This window comes from Trematomus bernacchii, unplaced genomic scaffold (assembly GCF_902827165.1).
Source record: "Trematomus bernacchii unplaced genomic scaffold, fTreBer1.1, whole genome shotgun sequence".
NCBI lineage: Eukaryota > Metazoa > Chordata > Actinopteri > Perciformes > Nototheniidae > Trematomus > Trematomus bernacchii.
Genome location: NW_022987429.1, coordinates 464,438 through 481,080, shown reverse-complemented (window position 1 = coordinate 481,080; position 16,643 = coordinate 464,438). Strand labels below are relative to the sequence as shown.

The 16,643-nt window shown below is 41.6% G+C and overlaps 1 protein-coding gene across 1 annotated transcript in view; it reads left to right on the top strand.

Moving 5' to 3' along the window:
• Positions 1 to 16,643, top strand: part of slit3 (slit homolog 3 (Drosophila)) — a 228,127-nt gene that overhangs the window by 56,525 nt on the left and 154,959 nt on the right.

The following is a 16,643-nucleotide window of genomic DNA, read 5'->3' as shown; positions in this document are numbered from 1 at the left end:
TCGCGTCTTACTCTGTCTGTCTGTCTCGCTTTCACCTGCTTTCGTTTTTCTCTCCCTCTCCCTCTCCCTCTCCCTCTCCCTCTCTCTTTCTCTCATTCCCTCCCCCCCTCTACCCCTGTCTTTCTACCAATTTCATTGTCTCTTCTTATGCCTTCCGTTTTCTGGCTGCCAGCTGAAAGCCTTGCAGTATTTACCAGCTTAGTTTCCTAATCCCAGTACAAACTACTATCTCTAATGACTTTCTCACTGGCTGCGCTCTGGGTGGCTTCAAGGAAAGATAGGAAGAAGGATATAAATCAATACATAAGGAAATAAATAAGGAAAGTAATGCATTAAACAGTGCCTGTAGGTGGTTTTACAAATGTTTTTACTTGTTTTATGCCACAGTTGAAAAGTAGGTGGTGGAATAGAGGACTGAGGAAAGAGTGTGTGTGTCTTTGAGCTATGCAGGGTGCAGGTATAGAGGAACAAGAAAACAGAGAGCAACAGGTAGTTGGTGCCCAGTCATGCATGTCCCCAAAGTGTGTGTGTGTGTGTACGTGTGTGTGTGTGACCCTGTGACCTCAGGTGCCCTGCAGGTGTGTGCCTCTGCATAACGGGGGGCAGGAATGTTTTATCCACGTGCACACACTCGCACACGCACTCACACACAGGCTGGGAAATCCTCATCTACTGCATTCCTCACTGGTGTAGCTGGGGGAGGGAGAATAGTGGACAAAGACGTGGTCTGTAAACACAGACAGAAAGTTTAAGAGAAAGAAAGACATTGTGATGTTCTCAATACTAGTGAAAAGTGTGCTTGGTCAAAAAAAAGAGATGAATACTTCTTGGAGACATGAGTCAAACTAATGCACGCACCACAGCTCTTAAAATGGATTGATTCTCATCATCTAATTCCTGTTCATGCTTCATTCAGTATGCCTCCAGAAAGTGACCAAACATTACGATATTGATGGAAAATAAATGAAAAATGAATAAGTGAGGAACACAGGCAGGGAAACGGCAAGTAAGACATCAATTAACAGGAAGTTGGAAAGGAAGGAAACGGCATGCATCAAATGCCCCTTTCATGCCCCCCCCCCCCCCTGTCTGTCAGTCAGTCTGTTCATTAAGGGTTAACAGGTGTCCACGGTCAGTAGACTGCACTGTCTGTCTGACAAATCACATTTTATCAATGCATATGTGTGTGTCTGTTTGTGCAGATGTTTGTGTATGCTAAATGTCTTTTAGAGGAGGGGGTTAAAGTGAAAGATGGGGAAGCAGATAAGTACTGCAATAATCGGCTGGCCTAGTGGGAGCTCTGTATACAAATCAATATGAGCCGGCATGAATGAAACTTTAGATAAGACTTTGTTCTACTTATGTTGAATTACAGGCCTTAAAATGGTCTGATCCCTTTTTTCCCTTCGTCTGTCTCTCCTCGCTGTATTCCTGTCCCTCACTACCTTAGAGTTGTTAGTGAAGTTAAGTAAGTCTTGCTCTTGTTAAATTTGCCCTGCAGTGAGAGATTTCCAACTGTGACCTCCTTAAAAACACACACACACACACACACACACACACACACACACACACACACACACACACACACACACACACACACACACACACACACACACACACACACACACACACACACACACGCAAACAAACAACACAAGACAAAAGGAATCCTAGCAATGAAAGTAATGTCTCCATTTACGACCTCTTCCACTGTCTCTCCTTCTCTGTCCTTCCTTTTTTCTGTCTCTGCAGCTACATTTCCATCTAGCTGTCATGTGAACGTCATGCAAGGTTTGACTCGAGTTAGATGGCTTTAAGTGGGGAAGTGCAAACACATGCTGTATATCGTATCTGAATGTCATCGAATTTTTTTTTATGTCCGTTGGAATTTGATAATTGTCTTGAAGATTCATTCCAGTAACCTTTTTTGTTGCTTTTTGCCACTTGTTTAATCTGTGTAAGTGTCTTTGTTATGTTCTGTTCCTGCAATAAAGGACATGAGATAGTAGTAATGGGATAATTCAGAAAAAACAGGAGAGAGAAAGATACAAGACAAATAATCAAATATACCCACTAAGGTTTTATGTTACCCCAGCAAGACACTAATGCTTTACCTGCTTATTTACAGAGACACATCACTGTACTGAGACCATACTGCACACGGTTTAAGTGTTTACAGAGTAATTTACTTAAAATAACAGCCCGTAGGGGTAAAAGCATAAATGCCTAGCTGATGTCATAAAGTTCACCGTTTTTCAAAAGTCTGTTGACAGTTCACATTTGTAAATGTAGCTATTGTTCCTGGTGGGTTAAATACACCATTTAGGTGGTTTGTGGCACTTTTGGCAGTGCACCAGAAATATAATCCAAGTGTGAAAAGCAGAGTGACACAATGACGTTTCTGGCAGTGCATCAGAACTGTATTTTACATTCTACTTCATTTATTCCCTTAGGACTGAAAACATATGTGATTTGTCCTGTTTGGGTTTTAGGGGGAATGAAATCTGAACCCCTCTGAAAGTGAATTTTGACTCAGACACTTCACTCAGCAAAGCCTCTGAGCTGGTGTCTGCTCACAAAAGGAGCCCACATCCTATTTTTCACTCATGTGTGGAGAAGAGGGAGGGAAAGCAATCCTCTCTTATTCTGCCTTCTGAATCTGCGGGTTCTTTTGTATGTGTCACATATCCCACAATCCACCTGCATTAGGCTGGGTGTCGGTGCATCACCATAGCATTGCAAGCGAAAGTTTGCACGTACACACACACACACACACACACACACACACACACACACACACACACACACACACACACACACACACACACACACACACACACACACACACACACACACACACATACGGCAATCTATCTCTCTATAGTGTAGGTGTTAGTGCATCACCATAGCTTCACACATTCCTCCCTGAATGAGCAAGAAAAGAGTTGTATTTACTTTCCCCTTCTATGGTTTGTGTCAGCGTACGTGTGTGTGCACAAATTTGAGGGTGTTGTTGTGTGCGATTGTGTGCATGCGTGTATGTTTAACTTTCCCGTATCCCAGAAGGCACTCGATATAAATCTGTCGGAGAAAAGAGGCCAGAGGATACATGAGGTTGTGGGAAGCTGTGAATTAGTTTACATACACTATAGACACAGTGTGTGTGTATTTGTGTGTGAGATGAATACAGGGGATTTCTGAAAGCCGACTTATCCGTACAAAAACAGAGGTGAGGAAGCGTGTTTTAAAAAAACAAAAGAAAACGTGTGTGTTAGAGGTCAGCCTCTCTCTCTTTGCCCCGCTTGAGTCTGGAGTCACTGCTGGGACTCGGTGAGTCATGTCGGTCGAGGTTAAAGGCCCATGCTGGTGGATTTAAATTCAGTCTGCGCTATTTGCAAATCACCTTATGAGACTAATAAATTAAAACATGAAACATATTAATCTTGATATTGGCGGGGGCTGCTGCTCTCCTGTTTCCCTTTGGAAGCAGGAAATGTAAAGAGAGCAGTGTGATACTTGCAATTACCTTCAAGTTGTATCAAGTTATTCGTCGTGGTATTATACAGCAGCAAATATATACAAGATATGATGTAAAAATTCGGCAAAATGCAACCTTTTTTGAGAAGTTAGACCCTGATATGTCAAGACCACAATAACAGTGTGAGGTTTATTTGAATTATAAACCCACTTTTTAATATTTAATCATGTGTTACCCACACTCAAATGCATTTAAATTGCAGAGTTGGTCCGTTTTTAACTAAAGCAGTCATAACCTTAATGCATATGTATGAGTGATTACACTGACTAGACCATATAATGTCAGGAGCTGAATTATTCCCCCTTCGTTCTGTCTTGCTCTTATTTAAAATGCATTAATTTCTCACACATCTCACATATTCATCTGACATTGTCTTTCCCTTTCATTTGTTCACATTGGTTTCATTTATCAAACCTTATCTGTACTTCTTACCATATGAGTCTTCACGGTGTAGCTAAGGTTCAGGCATGCTATAAAACAGTGTGTGCATATAGATGGCTCATTATCTTTAAACTAGCAGCCCCCACACACAGGTGATGTATAGGAATCAGATATGCATTGCTAAATCAATAGTGCTGGGACTTAATTTAACACAGGTTCCCTTGCAGATTTGCGTATCGGACTGTTGGTTGGTTTTTGAATGGGTTTTTGGGTTTATTATTTCTTCATTTTGGTCTTGTTAACACACGGGGACGCTACACCAGTCTAGGGATCTGAACCAGTGACCTTCCAGTCGTGATCTCAGTGTTTTACCCTCCAGGCTACCTCCGACTGGTTTAACAGCCAGGAAATAAATATTCAGCTCACGAAGGGGCATTATGGTTTGCATTACATTATATTATGTATTCAGGGCTGAAGGTGATGAAACTGGCAGGCTTACGCTACCATGACATCCAGATCACTCGCATGAGGTTAGCTGTGATAGCTGTCCATTTCTGTCACCTATCTCTCTTACCTCTCCTCCCTCACCGACACACACCGACACACACCGACACACACCGATACACACCGACACACACACACCGACACACACGCACACGCACACACACGCACGCACATCCTCACATAACAACTGTCAGCCCTGTTCCCATTAGATCAGTAATGATTTGTTGCTCTCCTATGAAGCACTGTCAAGGTTTTACTATTGGACAGTGCGCAGTGTTTGACAGCCAATACGGAAACACACATTTCAGCTGAACTCTGGCTGAGGGAATTAGTTGGAAACGGATGAAACAAACATGATTCAGACTGAAGCAGAGGTTATGAGGCAAGTTTAAAAAGAGACCTTAAACATATTTTCATTGAGGAGAAAGTCCTCTGGAAGGGAGTGATTGTTAGATTCCCAAAAGTATAACGGAAAAGGTTTTGTGTTTCTTAAACATTTAGCACAATAGACAGTTTAACATCCTCAGCTCTGGGAGGAATTATCGTATTAGGGGTAAATAGTGCATGAAATACATTGTGAAGAAGATTAGACAGACATTATGCTGGTTTGTTGAAAAGTTACAAAAAACACGTTTAATAAAGGATAAAAGCTTAGAAAATTCTTAATCCGAATTAGTGAACTAAATCAGATTACTCTAATCCCATCAACAGATAATTGAGTCAATGTAATCTGTTAACTGGAGATCAAACTCATTTAGAATAACGAGTGTTTAGGAATCTTACAAGAAAGAAGGCTATGTAATTGATCCAAAACAGTATAATAGTCGACATGTATTTTGTCTGTGATACTCTATAAATGATTCCACACTGAAGTGAACACATGTATTTTGTTATTTCCCTGCTCACTGTTTGTCCGTGCAATGGTCCCCATTATAAAAAGAGTTACTCTCCAAATGATATATATAGCAATCAGATGGCTGTGATCTCCGTACTCACAGTGGTTTACTACTCGGTTTACCACGTCACTGCCATCTGTGTAGTGTAATGCCACTTAATAAAGAGTTCATTAGGGAAAGCAGAGCGGTCGTGAGTTCTTCCGTTATTGGAAACAGAGTCGGCTTTAGTCTACTGCACTTCCTGATTTAAGAAACACACACACACACACACACACACACACACACACACACACACACACACACACACACACACACACACACACACACAAGCATGCACGCCTTAACCTGTGAAAGGCTGCAGTTTGAGTGTGGAGGTTAGTCATAATGATTGGCATCCACAGCTCTGTAATTAGACAATATAAATCAGCATCTCAGTTAATGAGCATGGCTGAACGTGACACTTGACACACACACACACACACACACACACACACACACACACACACACACACACACACACACACACACACACACACACATAGCCACACACACACTGTGTAGTTAAAGTGTGTCTCTCCCTCAGCTCTGACCTTTCAACTGAACTGTTGTCGACACCAGCATAGCTCCGTGTCACTTCGATGACCCGTCGTTACCGCGGCGCCCCGGGCGGTCCCACCAATCACGCCTCAGAGTGAGATTCCGTTGCCGGGCGGATGTTTGAACCTTCTAATGACAGCCTGCCGTAGCTAATGTGTAATTGGTTGATTGGGCCATTGGATCTCCAATGGGGCTGAGGCATTGGGTCAACTGAGCTATCTGTCTCTCTAAACTGCTTTTATCTCTTCCTGGAAGACGTGTTCAGTCACTTTTACTGCCAGGAAGGACAGCTGTGCACCTTTTTTTTAATTTAAGTGATTATTTTGACTTGACTTTGAAGCTATTAATCACCATTACAATTATTCTACCTTTTTAGATAACGTATTTGTGATCCATTAGGTGTCTCTAGTTGCCAATAAGGTTTTCAAATGAGCAATGCTTGATCTGAACAACCTTCACCAGTGTCTCTTGTCATTGACACCAGCCATTGGCTATAACTACGTATGTGTCTAGGTTTAGAAGTAATTTCAACAAACATTAATTCACTTTTTTTCTCACTCAGTTTCTCTCAGTTCATTTTATAGAAGATATGCCAGTAAGACACCTTTATCTCTGATGTATTCCAACACCAAGTATCATGCATTTCCTGTTGGTTGAATATTAAAAAAACTGATGAGGGATGTAGAAAGTGGGCATCGGGTAAACAGTATTTGTCTTTTCCAGGTGGATGTAGTCCTGAAGCAGTGTTTGTTGGTGCAGTAACACAACTCTCTGGTCAAGAAGCCCCGCAGTGTTTTTGGTTCTGCTTCCTCGATCATCATGACAGCTTCGGAAATCTGCTGTCAGGTTAACTCTGTTTTGAAAACCTGCAATTTCAGTTGAACTCGAACAAGATACAGAAACACACCGGCAATCTAACAATCGTCAAGTCCCATAAACCTTAGGCAGTTTCTTGTTTTGTTGCTTTAAGACATGAACGGTTTATATTTTTCATTTTTAACACCATGCTCAATGCCCTGTCAGCCTGGAGAAACGAAGCAGGAAAAACAACGGTGGAAGGAAGAGAAGAACAGCGGTTCAAACTGAATGATGAACAATGTCAGCCCTTCCTTTCCCACTATTTTCTGAGAGCCATGACTGTTGTATTCAAAAGAGCCACTTGTAACATCATTGTGATTAACAAGTGGATTTAATACAGGTTTGAAAGACTTAACCTAGCTACTGCAGCACAAAGCCTCCTTAGATTACTGAGACACACACACACACACACACACACACACAAACGGGGATATCGGCAGACAAAAGCAATTCAGAAGAAGGTATTTAAGGAAGAGGAAATGTCAGTCATCAAGAGGATTTAGGGGCTCTTTCACCAAGATAAAATTCTCCTCTCTTTCTTGCCCCCCTTAATCACATCTCTTTATCACCCCTCCACATTTTTGTGTATCTCCTCTTTCCTTTTTCCCCTCTCTCTCAGTTGTTCTCTTTTTCTTATCTGCATTTCTAAGCTTCCTTTCGCAAATATTTTCCCGCACAATGCCTTCCTTCCTCCCCTCCTTTTCTGTTCTGTCACTTCTTTCCTGCCTTTCTCTTTGTACGATCTCACTTTTCCTCCTTTCCCTCAGCAAGACGCTGTTGACGTTGGCTCTGGCTCATTTCTGTTACATGGCTTGTCAGTGGATGACAAATGACTCGGTGTTGCATAGCGCAGCACGGAGAATTACGCTACTTCTCACTTTTCCTAGGCAAACTAAATGGTATCATACTCTTGCTCCGTTTCAAAGGCAAGGTTCAAACAAACACTGATGTTGGCAGAATGTGTGGCGATAAATGTCATCACCATGCTCTTCATCACCTATCAGAACAAAGCCAAGGAATGAATCTTAAAAGGGCAAATTGTTACCTGCTATTGACCTTTAATTGTAGCACCCCAGGGAGTCAATTAGTACACATGTGAAAATGTCCGAACTGAGTAATGAGATATGTAATTTCCTCTAGGTTTGTGAAGACCAGTAAAGGGTTTCAGTGTAAACAACTATAAGAAGGAAATGTCTCTTTCATGTGTAATGGTGATTGCTGAACTGCTCTTTGCAGATATTGTATTTTCAATAGGATCATATATGTTTGTTAGCCATCCTTATGCCATATATGAAGTCTTAGTACTACACCTGCATAAGATAGGGCAACCTTTTGATAAATACAACATATGCAACAGACGTGGTTGGGGTTTAATAATGATCCAAATCCACTGTTCAGTTTAATAACTTTATTATTCTAATGTCTACTTTTGTATTCTCAACGCCCAATCCAAGGTAACACCAATAACATTTTGTCCAGTCCCCCTTGGAGGAACCAATTATTGTTCTTCCATCTAAACAAACAACCCTGTGCTCCTGCAGCACAACATAAACCCTTCACTTCTTGTGCACGAAGGGCAGCAAAAGATAATTGAATTTATGTGAAAACATCCTTGATTATTATTTTAACTCATGTGGTCATGACCCTGTGCAGTTTTACATCTGCTATAGCTTGTATAAGTGATATCAGGAGTGCAGCTTCAATTGCCCCTTTTCTCATTAAAAGCTAACTTAACGGTGTGTAAAACATTTAAATGCAAATGCAGCCCATTATTCAGTGTCTACTCGCAATCCTCGACTCCTTAATATTCTCTCATTTTCTGCCTTGTTTTATCCCCTCTCTTTCTTTATATAATGACAGACAGTTTGACCTCTGACCCCTTTGTTATGATCTTGCTGGCTTAGGAAGAGAAAGAAGGAAGGAGGGAGAGAGGAAGGGAAGGAAGGATTGAAGGAGGAGATGTGGTCAGTTGATAAAAGTGCCTGACGTGGTAGTGACACTTTTAGGGAGAGGGATTCCTGACATTCCTCAGTGCTGCAACAACAGCACACACACGCACACACACGCACACACACGCACACACACGCACACACACGCACACACACGCACACACACGCACACACACGTACAAAAAATGACAGGTAGACTTTTTTAATGGCCAGAACAGACGTCGCTCTGGGAGCTCTGGCCCAACTGGAAAACGTTCACCCCTGTTATGTTGCTTTCTGGCCTTGCATCCCCCCCTCTCTTGTTCTTACTCTCCCTCTCTTTTGTGTGTTTCTTCTTCTCTTTCACTGTTTTTCTTTCTTCCTCTCCTTCTCAACATGTCAATGAGAGGGTTTGCACCTGGTTGGCTCGTATCGTATCGCAGACATTTACACTCACGCACACAGTAATCCGGACATCCGAAGGTCTTGGCTGTAATTCTTTGTAATTACATTTTGATTAGCTTAATCAGTTGGCTCCGAGAAGTTTAAATCCCCCCCCTCCCTTGAGCGACCCTTTTTTTCTGTCTTAGTTCCTGTGTTTCTACACCTCTGTTTCTGCATTGTTGTGTTCCTCCATTATAAAGTGACCCAGTCATTCAGGAAGCCTCTAAGTCCTCTGTGTCTAAAGAGGATCAGACCAATTAACAAATACTTCCAGGGCGTCTTTGCCGGAAATATTAACATCCCTTCCCCAATTCCAGATTTGAGGAATGTGTGGGATTAAGGGGCTGCAAACATGGTCAGTGTGTAGAATACAAGCAAAGTGTTTTCAATACCCATAAAAAAGCACAATTAATCCTTTAGATTTGTTCATTTTCATGTTAACAGCTAGTTTTGGTAATAAAGTTACCTTTTGCAATCACCTTACCTGGCATGTTCCTTTCCCTGTTGTACTAGCGCAATATTGTTTTGTTCCCACACTTGACTACAATGATATTATAAGAATTATGGCCAAAACTACTGTATGAAAATTATCCAAGTTAAATTAAACCAAACGATAATTTAAAGACAGAAAGGAATTACAGATAATCATATTTTCTTGGTTGTAACAGCCCCTTACTGCCCTATAAAAATGAAATGAAACATCTTACTTTTATTTACCAGTAATAGTTCACTGGACGTTCTTATATGAGCTCGACATTCTCATTTCCAGCTTTGAACTCTCCAAGATCCACATCTTTAGCAGGAATAATATTATCCAGCCCTGTTTTATTTGCTCTAATAACTCCTGACTGGTGTTTAAACAGGCTCCTGTAGGCAGGGAAGACAGATCCACTTTCACTGTGACACGAATATTGAAGCAGATTAACGCTGTTGCCGCAATTACTCCGGTTGGTTGTCATCACACACTCAATCTAGTTGAGATGGGGGAAAGAGAGGTAGAAAAGCATGAGGGAGAGGGAGATTTAATAGATTAGCACTTTCATTTACGCCCAGGGACAATTTCCGTTGATATAACACTCATCCAGTGTCTATGACAATAATGAAACCGCGACAAAGATGGAGAGAGTAATGAAGGAGCCGCTTACTTACCATCATTGTGTTTCATTGTATTCATTAAAATAATTAAAACTTTGGCCGGCAGGCTCAATCACTTAAGAATGCTATCCAAAAGGCTATCATCGCACAAAGAGATACATGCAAAGACCAAATCACAGGAAGATCAGCTCACTCACTCACACACACACACACACACACACACACATATTGGAGTAAATGTGCAACATATTAGAGCAGAGTTGTTGCTCAATCTTCTCTGTTTACAATCATGACTCTAAACACATTAGTGTTGCACTGCACTCCCAACAGTCTAATACTCTTTCCTTCATTTGAATAGTGAATACAGACAAATATGTACACACACTCAGCTCAAATGCAGAAGCATACCCACAATTTAAATTATTTTTACGTTCATATTTCCAGATAAAAGAATGTGAATGGGATACGGGATTATAATGATCATATTGGTGAGCAGAGGAATGTGTGTTTATGTGTGTGTGAGAGATAAAGTGTATGTGTGTTTGTGCTTTCCATTCAGTTCATTCTAAACTAGGAAATTCCCTTTGTGTGTGTTTTTGCACTTGGGTGGCATGAGGCACAGTATACTATTTCAGCCATGTGTGTGTGTGTGTGTGTGTGTGTGTGTGTGTGTGTGTGTGTGTGTGTGTGTGTGTGTGTGTCTGTGTGTCTGTGTGTGTGTGTGTGTGTGTGGTGTGTGTGTGTGCGCAAGTGTGTTGCAAGCAGGTTGTTCTTACAGTCCATAACAACTTATTGTTAAACTCAGTTCTCTAACCTTCCTCTTTTGACTTTGACTTTTATTTTACTTTTCTCCATCTAATGCCTGAAAATCTCTCTCTCTCTCTCTCTCTCTCTCTCTCTCTCTCTCTCCTTCATGTTGTCATATTGTTCTGTATGTCCCTCCCATCTCTCCATATCTCCTTCCTATATGTCTGTCTGTCTTCATCTCCCTGTGAACACCTTGTCACTCCCTCACTTTTCACCAGCTGCTGCTTGTTCACACTCTGATCCTTGGTGACACACACACACACACACACACACACACACACACACACACACACACACATACACAGGCTAATACCCAGATTGATGTTGTACAGGGTAGCTTATACAGAGCATATAGATGTGGCTGCTGGCTGATTTGTTGCCTGTTAGCGTGTAAAAAAGTGACAGCTCACACACACACACACACACACACACACACACACACACACACAACACACACACACACACACACACACACACACACACACACACACACACACACACACACACTATCATAGGTATGTTCCCACCGACATCCACTGGGACTCATTCATATATGCATTGTGCCCTTATACACGCTCACACAGTGACGCATGTTGTACAGACTTGTACTGTACACTCTTAGAACAATATGGATAGACACACACACACGCACACGCACACACACACGCACACACCGAGACACACACACAACAATTGGTAAAGCCAATGATATATTTCCTTTACTTTGGGTTTGGTAAAAAGGCTGCTGGGACATTTGGCTGGATAATGACCGCTCTCATTTCCCCTCTCTCCGTCTTTCGATCTCTCTTTCCTCTGAGCTTATCCTCTCTTTCTCTTCCTCCTTCTGCGTATGTTTTAGTTTTCATCTCCTCTGTCCCTATGTCCTTGGGGCATGTAAGCTGCCCAAACTTTTGTGAGGTCTGTTTTCAAGCGTGTGTATGTGTGTGTTTACGCAACCGTGAGCCATTGTTCTTTCCCATATGTGTGAAAGGAATATATGTTGGGTGTTTGTGCGATGAAGAAAGGGCAGGGGGATGCGAACAGAGTTAAACTCTGTGAGGTCTTCCATATTAGTCTCACTAACCCGGCTGGTTGTGAAACAAGCCAACCCTCTGATCTGAAATCTCTACGGGGAATACACTCTTTCTTTGGTAATCTCTCTTCTCTTCCTCCTTTCTTCTCTCTCTTAGATTTTCCTTTAAAATGCAAGAAATGCCTCATGAATGTGTATGGAAGGAATTGAAAACATATGGGCTCTGTTAGAAAAAACTCGCCGCCTCCCCTCAGAACGCACATTTTGGCTTTAGGGTGAAACACACACTCACAGACTCACACCCACATAAGTACCCACTCACATACTTTGGCACACATGCACCATACATATGTATACTACACATCTATAATACATAACATCTACCTACTTTCTCATTCATATACTCAAAGATTTGACGATGAACGTATGACATCAAGAAAACACTGATGCCACTCACGACACTTATACTCTTTATAGACCTATAATGTGTGTAATAACAGGAGTTATGGTGCTAATATATGTGCTGTGTTTTAACATGAATATCACCTTGACACCTGAGGAGATTATTAGGAGACTTAACTAAGGCGTGTGTGCTTCATTCTACTTGTGAGGACCTCATTATCAGCTTTTTGGCAACTGTAGTAAATGAGTGTGTGCTGTACACGGTGGTTTTGCAATCCAGTCTGTGTTTGTGTGTGTATTTGAAGACCACCCCAGAGTTGTTTGGTTTGTTTCACACTTATTCTACTTTGTAGAGGTGATACTATGGTTGCTTTAATTGACTTCCATTATTGACTGAAACTTTGCTAGGACACACTTACCGTACCCGTGAGCAGGCAATTAATTACTCACCACCTGGGAAAGTTGGGTAAGCGTGATTCTGGGTAAGGATGATGGCATGAGTATAGTAACTGTATTTTGTCAGGTCAAAAAGACAAATACAAGAAAGGCTACAGAGTCTGTTGTTGAAATAGCCAAAAATATACAGTGTAGTTCATTTTGGTTCATCTTTATGTAGGTAGTTATGCTATGGATCTTAAGTTTACAATCGTCCCTTATTACAATAGTATAGTATGTATACAGTAAGAAATCCTATTAAGGGCCTAGTCAACATGGATAGTTATTTTATAGGATGCACTAAAAAGTGACTTACTGTTACAGTATCAAACACTGTCATCGATTGTGTTTTTGCATTTTCATCTGGCCAATGTTTTCTTTTCAAACATGCCGGTAGAAACAAAGGAATCAAAATGTCTAGGTTCAGTTTCCAATAAGGATGTAATGCTTTCGATTGCAGCCAGTAGCCATGTGACCTCTGGCTTTGAGGTGGATCACAGACCTGTGCAGCAGCTTTAACTCCAGTCTTCCCTGGAGCACTGACCTGAGTTCACACTTTAACACTCTCATACAGCTCCGTCAAATCCAATAATACCTCCACATTTGTGCTCTTCCATGTCATCAGAAGGTTTTTCTTCCTCGACTAAATCCCTGCCTGTGACTAAAAACCTCCCGCCTCTGTATGTCCTGTGAAATTAACCTTGAGCAGAACTTGCACCAATATACTTTAATGTGACATATCGTATCGACAACTCATAAAGGGAATTTCATGTATTTAGAACAAAAGGTGTACCTACCTCAAATATCCACCACCTGGTAGAGGTCAATACAAGGTAGTGGAGGAAGTGAACGTTTATTATCTCTGCTCTCTGTGTGTGTTTTGGCTATGTTTCGGAATTTGAGGAGTCATAGGTTTTATTTTTCCTTCACACACACCCTCGGTTGCGTTAGAAGTTGCCGAAGCGCTTTGACGATCCAGACACCTTGAACACTCTCTGCTCTTTGATGAGGGATTCCCGTGGACTACAGGGCAACTATCGCTTAAGGGGGGAACACATACACACACAGCCACACACACACACACACACACCACACACATCCACACACACACACACACCACACACACACACACACACACCACACACACACACACACACACACACACACACAGGCACACAAATCTAAACAGTCACATACATGCCAGCACACACGCAGAGTCATGGACGCTCTTAGAAATGAAGAGCTGTAGGGGGAAAACACACACACATACACAGGCAGACACACACAGGACGTGTCTAGGCGGGGAGCAGTTGGAAGCTGGCTTTGATTGCTCCGTTGACCTCTGACCTCAAGGTGAAAAGGTACCGGAGGGTTCAGCAAGACTAACACACACACACTCACTCACACAGACACATATACACAAACTCTCCCTCTTTTTTTTTACACACGTACACCCTGCAGCATTTTGTGGGAAGGTCTTGCCGCCGGGCCACTGTGTGTGTGTTGGAGGGTCGGCGGGGTCACGTCCCGCCCATGGAGGTAGGAATCACTACCAGCTGGATTCACTTTGATGTCCCCCCTCCCCCACTCTCTTACTACTCTTTTACATAGATCAGAGTGCCAAGTTCCAACTCCTACCTATCCCTGCTTCTCTGTCACAAAGTATCATTGCCCCGATAGGCACTTCTCAGTAATGAAACAAGGCACGAGCTAACTGGTTTCTCCTCGTAGGTCAACTCAAAGAATGGTTGAGAAACAAACAGACGTGCAATCATCGCTAAATGCACTTTAAACACAGGGGTATCTCCTCTTGCACTTAGGTAGCTCTTGTGTCTTCTCCTGCACTTTATATGTCGTTGCTGCTATATTGTATTACCATGTCATAAATACTTGTGTATGCTGCTCTTTTTGCATATCATGTATTTTGTGTTTGCTATGTTTGTAAAATGTAAACTTCTTAAATGTTTTATGTGAGGGACTGCAGATGGAAATGAGCTCAAAGCTAAATCTGGCATTGTTACACTTGACACATTTTAATGTTTTAAGTGTTCATTACATTGTCCCTGCCAAATAAATGATTATTATTGATATTCTCAATAGCCAAAATGTTACTGTTATATTACATAATTATCGTTTGAGTAGTAACATAGAATGAAATGTCAAATTAGAAGCACACTTTGTAATTGAGCTTTTGGTGTGTAGAAGCACACTCAATCCAGGAGTGTTCCTGAAATGAGGATTTGAACATGTCAGCATGTCCACAGTAGAAGCTCAACATAAACAATGAACCTGAAAATGAGCGTTATACAAGTCCTCTTGAAACTTCGAAAGCACTGAATTCCCCCATGTTACCCACTTTTGCTACGACTTTCAGAAAGACCCTTTTTGCCTTAAATGCCCACTTTTTCATGTCCTCAATTTGAACTTTGTTTTATTCTGTAAGAAATCTGAATAACTTCGAGTTACTTTCACAATGTTTGAGCCACAATGGACATAAGTCTTTTTCTCATGTTGAATATGCCCCGGATCAAAGTGAAAACTGATCTTATAGGTTAAAAGTATCTCTTCTTCTATAAGAAAATTTCAAAAGAATGAAATGTGTAAAATGATTGTTGTAACATTGCACGATTACACTGGACTTGACGCAGGATAGTAACATTATGTACAGCCCAAACGTCTTTGTTAAACTTTCAGCACGATATACGGCTTAATCCAAAATAGAAAAACTAGAAGGAGGTACAGAAACATCAGGTCTGTTAAACAATCTTATTCATCTGCATTTATTGCGTCTTCTCTTTGTTGACATGCCAGCCTTTCCACCTCAGCAAACTATTCATGTGAAATGAAGCTTTCTCCCTCTTAAATTAAAAGCATTTCCACTCAGGGTTTTATGTGAAAAATCGAAAATGCTCATAAACTCAAAGGGTGGAAACCCACCTTGAGAGCCCTTTTAAACGTTTGAAAATAAAATCAACCTAAGCAGGAGATAAAATGTTCTTCTAATCAGCGGAAAAGAAATTGGCTATTGATTTGATTGCAGCAAAGCCAACCAAACTAGATTTAAACTCTTGCAGTAATGCTTGTGTTGCCAAAACGTTTTATAGGTAGGAACAACACTCTGTCAACAGACAAAAAGAGCAGTTTTCAGCCGTGAAGAAAAGGGGTCTGCGCCTTTTATCACCCTTATGGTTCTGAGGTTATTACAAACAGTGTGTTTTCTGATTTGACTGAAAATGTTCAAAAGAGTTATTTTATGTTTTTCTCTCGCCTGACAAGAATAATTTAATTGTCATGTCAGTAATCAAAGCAGTGTGTTTGTTCTTGTTAAATACAACGAGAGCCCCCCCCCCTTCCTCGACACGTACACACAAACACACGCGGTTTACTGCCTGCCCTTATCAAAGCTGTTTTTATACCTTCGCCCGGATCTGATTCAGTCGGTGTGTCACGTTACAGACCCCGTCCTCTACGAGCTCCACATGGCCGCTGTTTACCGGCGAGGCCCGTTAAATTCTCGTTTATAAAAGCGGGGCGCCGCCCCACACCACCGCCCCTCCACCTCGCTAAACAGCAGACTTCAAACAGGAAACGGAGTTGTGTGACTTTACGACTGATGGCCTGACCCGACAGACAGATAGAGCCGTCTGGACGATGAGTGTGTGTGTGTGTGCGTTGTGGTCCTTTGACTGTGTGTGTTATTGATGGAGGGATCCGTTAACTTTTTG